This window comes from Lonchura striata, chromosome 9, assembly GCF_046129695.1.
Source record: "Lonchura striata isolate bLonStr1 chromosome 9, bLonStr1.mat, whole genome shotgun sequence".
Taxonomy (NCBI): Eukaryota; Metazoa; Chordata; class Aves; order Passeriformes; family Estrildidae; genus Lonchura; species Lonchura striata.
This window is the reverse complement of record NC_134611.1, coordinates 24059890-24067358: the sequence shown is the minus strand read 5'-3', so window position 1 is coordinate 24067358 and position 7469 is coordinate 24059890. Positions and strand designations below refer to the sequence as shown.

Sequence of the window (7469 nt, the reverse complement as noted above, 5' to 3'; positions counted from 1 at the left end):
GGATGGGAGAGAGATGGGGAAATAACCAGGCACTGGGCCAAAAATTCTTTATATTGGAGATATTTGTTGATACTGGGAATGAAAATACTGATGTTGGGGAAAGGCATCTGAAGTTCCTTCCTTGTTTTTTTCTTTTTCTAGTAACTCAGATTTCTGAGGGACATACTTCTACTGACATGAAACATCCCATATCCTTTTAGCAGCCTGTAGTATTATGAACATTTTGGAATCAAACAATATCTCCCAAGCTGTTCTGTCTGAGGATCTTTTAGTGTCTCTTGAACTGTAACCTCTTTAGTTATGTAGGGAGGGGGAAAAAAAAAAAGAGATCTGCTAAAATTGTGACCTCTCACTGCTGGAGGGATTTGAAAGCCTTGGGCTCACAGTCAGTTTCCACATTTTCTGTCTTTACTGCTCCTGGTGAACCACATTACAGTGTGAGACTGCTGTCCGAGGAGCTGTGCAGGCACACACGGCACAGCTTCTGCTCCAAGGGACTTGCAATAAACTATTTTGTTTATTGAAAAGTGCACAGATGATATTACTTGCTCCAGGGTATTCATCTGGTCAGTGAAGAAGCTGTATAACTGTTCTATCCAACTGTTAATCATTTTGTTCCCGTACAAAATGGAATATGATAAAAATAAAACCTTATTTGATCTTTTCCCCTTAATTACAAGTTCCCAGATTGGTGATGAAGACATATCTTGGTCTGTCCCAAATCCTTCATCCATCAGATTTCTTTAACTCATTCTTTCCTCACCATGACACTTACAGGCTGTAATTGGGGGTAAGCTTTATGCTTATTTTTTGATGTTACTTGTTTTGTCTTATTACTGTTTCTGAGACCTCTTTCTTCTACTTCCATAGAAACTATTTGCCATCTTGTTCGCATAATTCTGTTTTAATCTTTCCCCTTGGTTAATATATTCTCATCCTTGATAGAGCTCTATATTGCCTAAAGGATTTCTGTCCACAAAGGTGAATCAAGCCAGTAGGTTAATGAAGATTTTCACTCAGCCACCCCCTCCCTCATAGCCTGGATTTTTACCCCAATTTAAACAGTGTGAACCATCAATTTTACTCTCTACAATTTCAAATGAAGAAAACATCTTTTTCACTTCATTTTTTTGCATTAGACAAATTTACTTTGCAAGAGCAGGTTGATTATTGTTTCTTGAAGGGCATCATGAGCTTTACAGGATATTGAGAAATCCCAGCTCCAGCCATGTGGAGGATAAACCTATTGGTGCCCCAGGCAATGCAAGTAAAGGACTTGCCAAACTCAAATGTTTACTCCTTTGGGAAAATATCCTAAGCACTGTAATTTTACAAGATGATTCAGTTGCCCCATGGCTTATTTATAAAACGTTAATGTGTTAAATACAATTAGTATAAGCATCCTAATCTCTCTAGAGACTCTTTGCTTATATGTTGCTTGGAGCTTGTGTAAAATAGTCTGGAATATTTAATCTTTTTTGGTTTTGTTTGTATATTTTCTGAACCTGAATGGAAAAGAAAACTCAAAGATAAAATATTTTCTTCTTCTTTCAGGCTACTACACTCTGCTGGTGAAGGTGAGGTAAACTGGTTCTGCCCTGGAGCAGTGATGCAGTTTGGGTAGTTCTGGTTGTATGCAATGATTTTTAATTTTAAATCCCTGTATGATGAGACCATTGTAATGTGGCCTGCATGGGACTTTTTCCTGCTATCAGATGGAAAAGAAAACTGTCACTTTGTTTTTAAGTGGCTGGTGGTTCTCAGAGAATGTAAAACTATTCTCTGCTGCAGAAGTGTCTGTGTCTGCTTATAAACACCGAGAAAATTTTTAATACTTAAATATTTTGGCACCTTTCTCTGAATGAAAGGAAGAGTGGTTGCAGTGGGCTTTGCCATGTCAGCAAATGTAACATAAAGTAATGATGAATTTGGATTTCAGGTTTACTTATGTAGGCTTTGACTAATGCTAAATATCTGGACTGTGTTTGATACTTATTAGTCTTTAAAATAATTTCATTTTCCCACAATGCTCTTACCACTAATGGCTAGCAGAAGAGGGCTGTCTTTCTAATTGAGACTTTTTAGGCTGCTGGTGGTAATTCACACATTGACTAATTGTGTGAAAAGGTAATTTTAATTGATAGACACTAAAAAGAATCTCAGCCTCTCATGGTGGGGAAGGACTCTCAACTTATGGATTCAGTGTAAATGAGTTTGTTTATTTTTGTCTGTTAGGAGAGTTAGAATATGGGGATGAGACATTGGAATTTGTTGTCAGAATTTCAAAGTAAACAATACACATTAAAAAAATGTCACCTCCAATTTCACAGAGCTTGTGAGTCTATCAAAAACATGGTGCAGTTCAAGTCACTCAGACACCGTGTGGGAGGAAGGCCCAGTTTAACAGAGATTGATGTAAAGGCGATTTGACAATATTCAAAATTTCTCGGTCATCAGTGAGTTTTGGGTCCTCCTTTTTCTGATATTGCTGTGTTCAACAGAAAAAGCAATCAAACCTTGAACAATCTTAAAAGTACAAGGAAATATTTCTCACTGGTTTTATTGAAAGAAAAGTGATTTTGACTGCCAAGATCACATGTGAACAGGAAAGAACACAAATACAACAGAACACCATGATGACAGACCTAAGGGAAATCTTTATCTGAGTAATTATCACAAATAACTCTTTATGGGTGGTAGCAATGTGTGCTGGGAAGGTTTTCTGTTTCTGAGCTTCACAGAGGACATTTATCAGTAAGGATTTGTATGAAAATTGGGACAAGAGGAAGTGAATTGTGATGGATGTAAGAAACCAAGGAGAAAGAAGAAATTGGGAAAATGGGAACAGGGTAAGTGAAATTAGAGCAGAGACAAGTTTGTTCTTTAGCTGCTTCTCAATATAGTTTTTGGCACTTCTTTAGCTACTTCTCATAGTTTTTGGTACTGATCCTTTCAGCCTCAGAACATTTATTAAAGGGAAGAAGTGCACTAAGACCTCAGCTGGTCACACTGCGCTGATGGGGAGATAACATCCGTTTAATGGCCATAAAGGACACAACGGCAACACATTGTTGAAGTATAGTTTGATCTTTTGTGTTATCACATTCCCATAAAATGGTGATTTTATTCTGCTGTCACTGATTTCAATAGCAATGATTATCCATATAATTTGTGACTGATACTATGAACACAGTTAATTATATCTAAAATTCTTTCCATTTGTTTAGCTTAGGATTTTGCTACTGTGATTTATCTTTTCATTTTATTCTCCCATCCACAACAAAAATACGTGTTTGAAGCAAAGACTTATATAAAATGGCTTTGCCTATGACAACAAGCAGGTTGTAAATGAGATGTGACAAGGCAGAGGGTGGATATTCTGGTTTAATAACTACAGTTAATCAATCGATCAATCACGCTATGTCCCTAGGGAATATGATGCATTACATGGATGCAGATGATCTGTGCATTGCCCTTGGGGAAGTTTAGGTTCTTCAACGTGATAATCATCTGCTCAGAAGTGACAGTGAATTTAAAATACCACTTTTACAATCTCTCTAGATTGGTGGATCATCAGTTTGGATGGCATAATCAGGAGTCAGTGCAGGTGATCTATAACTCTGTTCTACTCAAAGAGGGTAAGAAAAATTTTGTTGAGTTTTTCCCAAGCATTGGCTGTAATAGAGCAAGATAGAAATTAGTAATTTATGATTACATAAACTTACATGAACCAGTGAATACAGATAGCGAAATAAACCAGATAATTAAATGGTAAATCTATCCAGATGTATCTTTTGCAGAAATCCTGTTTTAGTCTGAATTATAGCTATGGTTACATTTCGGTCTCCTTGTTAAACAGGGCCTTAAATCTAATTAATTTTTCTTTGAACTTGAAAAGTGATTTCTTACCATGAAATCTTGAGACCCTTCAGGATAAACTGAAATGTAAGAGTTTTTGCAATGCCAGTGAGAGTGTGACCCTTTTTCACTAACTCTAAACCCCCAGATATTTTAACTTAACACAGATACTCTTTTGTTTGCATGAGCCTTGTAGAAAACAGTGTGATTAAACAATTCTGTCTGTATGTATTACCTGCAGGCTATTTTCTTCTAGTTTGTTTGTTTTTTTCTACAACTTTTTTCACAAATAATAGGATTTTTGCCCCTTATTACAGTTTATCTAGACATGCAGTTTTTTCCCCTCACCTAGAGTAATAATTGTCTATTTGCAGCACTGTCAGCATCCTCACAGTAACCAGCTGTGATCTCACAAGCAGCAGTGGATCGTGATTTCTATTAAAGAATATATAAACTTTTAAACCCAGCATATTTTCATGACCCAATGTGCATTTTAATGAGAAACCAGTTTTTTTGTTAATCTAGATAACAAAAGTAGAATCAGTGGCTTTGAATGTCGTGGTACACTTCCCATTGTGTGAGCAATGTGTTGTTGACAAGACTGTATTCTCACTTACTCCAGTGAGGAATAACTATTTTGCTATAATTAGGCTCTGATTTTAATAGATATAGAGGGTGGATAACAAAGATACAGAATAAGAAACTGTATTGCTTCAAAGAAGAGAAGATAATGTAGAGGATAGAAAAACTGATTGTGAACTGTTCCAATTTTGCAGTAGTTTGTTTTTAGTAACTCCAGTGAGTGTTGTCAACACAATCTGCAGTTGTCTGTCCTAGAGTTAGGAGCACAGGTCTGTTTTTTTTTAAGAACTTTTTTCTGATATCTTTTCAGAAAGATTAGAGTGTGATTTGAAACCTTAATCTAATCTAAATGAGTGAATTGGAAAACAAAGAATGGTAATAATTGTGGAGTAAATAAAAGTAAAAAACCAGGCCAAAGTTGCGTTTACTTTTCTGAAGCCCTCTTAAATTTCTATATTTACTGTCCAGAAAGTGATCTGCTTCCTGAGTCACACTCCATGGGAGATGGCCTGGCAGATTTGGTGCCAAATATTGTTTCTCTAGAATAAGTACAATTGCTTTGATTGATGAGCAATCAATCCATATATTGCTATGTTTTTCTTTATGGTAATTTTTAGGTTACTTTAGAATAACTATTGGATGTCATGGAGGACTAAAAAAATATGTATGATATGCCAGTTAAAAAAATTATGGACCAGGTCAGGTAATCACAATAATGTTACTTCAACAATTTGAATTAAAAACAATATTTTTGAAATACATACAAAGTCCAATAATTTGTGTTGGACTTTGAGCACGGGTTATTTTGGTCTGCATCAAGGATGTGGTTTTGTCCAAGAGATCAGAGAATAAACTAGAATAAATGGCAAACTGATTTTGTTATAAGGAGATATTCCAGGGAAATATTGGTAATCGTGATGCCTGTTGTGCAGAAGATCTGACGGAAGATGCAAGGGGTGGGTTCATCATTTCCATGCATGGAACATACCAGTCTGTGACATATTAAAAAGACTTTACTGCTATCTCAAGAACAAAAACTCACTATTTGGGAGCAGCAAACAATTTCTCTAACTCACAAAACACCTTACCTGTGTTATCATGGGATTTGCAGATATGAGAAAAATACCTGGACAGAGGGGATAATTTGCAGAAAACAAGTTGATTATTTTAGCCCTTGGTTTTTTTTGCTTTATGAGTTGAATATGTCACTTCAAAGGTATGAAATTCTCTCTCTGGAATTTCATTTTGAGATATTCAGGGATAATTTGTAGTTGTGGTCCATATCCTCTTAGGTACAGTTGCTTGGATACGCTGTGGGATCCTGTTTCTACTCCTCCTTGAGTATGCAAATGCTATAGGCTATGCAACTATTTTTGGTCATAAGCTTTTGTTAATAGAATACTAAAATTCTCCTCCTATAGACATTCCTGAAGAAAACCTTAATTGTATGAATGTTCTTAGGAAGTATCAGCAGAGCTGTTTAAAGACAACAAGTGAATTGCAATGGATATTGACACTCTTTTGTGAGTGAAATTATTGATTGTATTTCAGAGTGAACAGCTACCAGATTTTTTGACTGGCAGATTTTTCAGGGCATAGGGTTTCCCTCCTTTAAAAGTACAGGTTTTCTCTTCTTTCTGAAATACAGTTTAAAAATGTGCAATTCCTTCTGCCTTGAAGGATTTAAGTAAAAGTGAATTAGAAAATCTTATTTTTTTCTCTCTCTATCCCAAAAAACTTGCCTTCCACTAAGAAATATCCACAAGTCCATAATGAGAATTTAGGAGCCTTGGCTGCCTAAAACCTAGTACTAAAATTTATTCTTTTTTTGTAAGTAGGAAATTACTTTTTCACAAATAGTTTGTTCAGAAGAATCAAAACATAAAGTACCTTCAGTAAGATATTTGCACATTTTGAATCAAGAAGGTCTCTGAATCTGACAGACTTTTTTGTGGTCCTGAGTATTTCAGTAGCGTATTAATTTCTCTGTCATAAGTCTCTCTTATGCTGGCTGAATGCTAAATACTTGCTTTAGTTGCAAAGGCAATAAAAGCTTCATGTTTGTACAGGGTTTTTTTCTTAGATTAGTTACTGCAGTTTCATTGTTTTTATTTTTAGAATCCAAAATAATTATCTTTGATGCAAATATTGAACTGAAAACCTCCTTCAACATAAAATCTCAGAAGAGAATTTCCATTGCCTCAATCTTTTGCCTGGTTTATGGCACAAGCTTTGTAGCAGCATTCTCTCATACTCCCTAGATATGTGTTGTATTTCATGCAGTATCATTGTGACCAGCCCATTTCTTTGGAACAAAACTAACCATCATCTGTGCCCAGCCAGAATGTTCTGTGTATGTAAGAAAATCCTGGATTTACTTATTATGAGAATGGGGTCACCTACTGGTCATAACAAAATTTTCATTATTTTAAGCTGTCACTTACATTAACTAGGATATGCCTAAGAACCCTTCTTAATGACTTTGTGTTGTTTCAATTAAGTTGTTCTTGGATCAAATCAAATAATGGTCGGATTTGTTGATCTGCAAAACTGCCTTCCCCATATGGATTGGTAAGAGATTATCCCACCAGGGGTTTAGAAATCCAGGAAATTAAAAAAAAAAAAAATCTGAATGACTAAAGGTTTTCAAAAGGAGGAAACATCTATGATAATGAAACTGAGTCTATTTTAAAATGCAAGGGATCCTCTTGAAAGCCAGTACTAAGCACACTCAAAGAAAACATTCACTAAACACTGTGCATTATGATTATAAAACTAGGGCTCATTTAATCCATCAATATTTTGGTATGTTTAATATTTAAAGAGTGTTTTTAAACCATTATTCAGAAAACTCTAGGACAAAAATTATTTTACAAATAACAAAGCATACAAGAATGGAAGTTAATTTGACCTTTATCACTGTATTGTCATTAGGAAAAGAAATTCAATTGCAGCAGTAATCTACATATATATGTAATCTGTATCTTTTCAAAACAGGAGAATACATCACAGCATTTTCCATAATTTTG

The 7469-nt window shown here is 35.3% G+C and overlaps 1 long non-coding RNA gene across 1 annotated transcript in view; it reads left to right on the top strand.

The window, feature by feature from the left end:
* Positions 1-706: 706 nt before the first annotated feature.
* LOC110479558 (uncharacterized) overlaps positions 707-7469 on the top strand; it is a 49492-nt gene continuing 42729 nt past the window's right edge. The window contains exons 1-2 of the long non-coding RNA XR_002466943.2: positions 707-790; positions 1555-1577. This is a non-coding gene — a long non-coding RNA (uncharacterized LOC110479558). The remainder of the gene's footprint in view (positions 791-1554; positions 1578-7469) is intronic.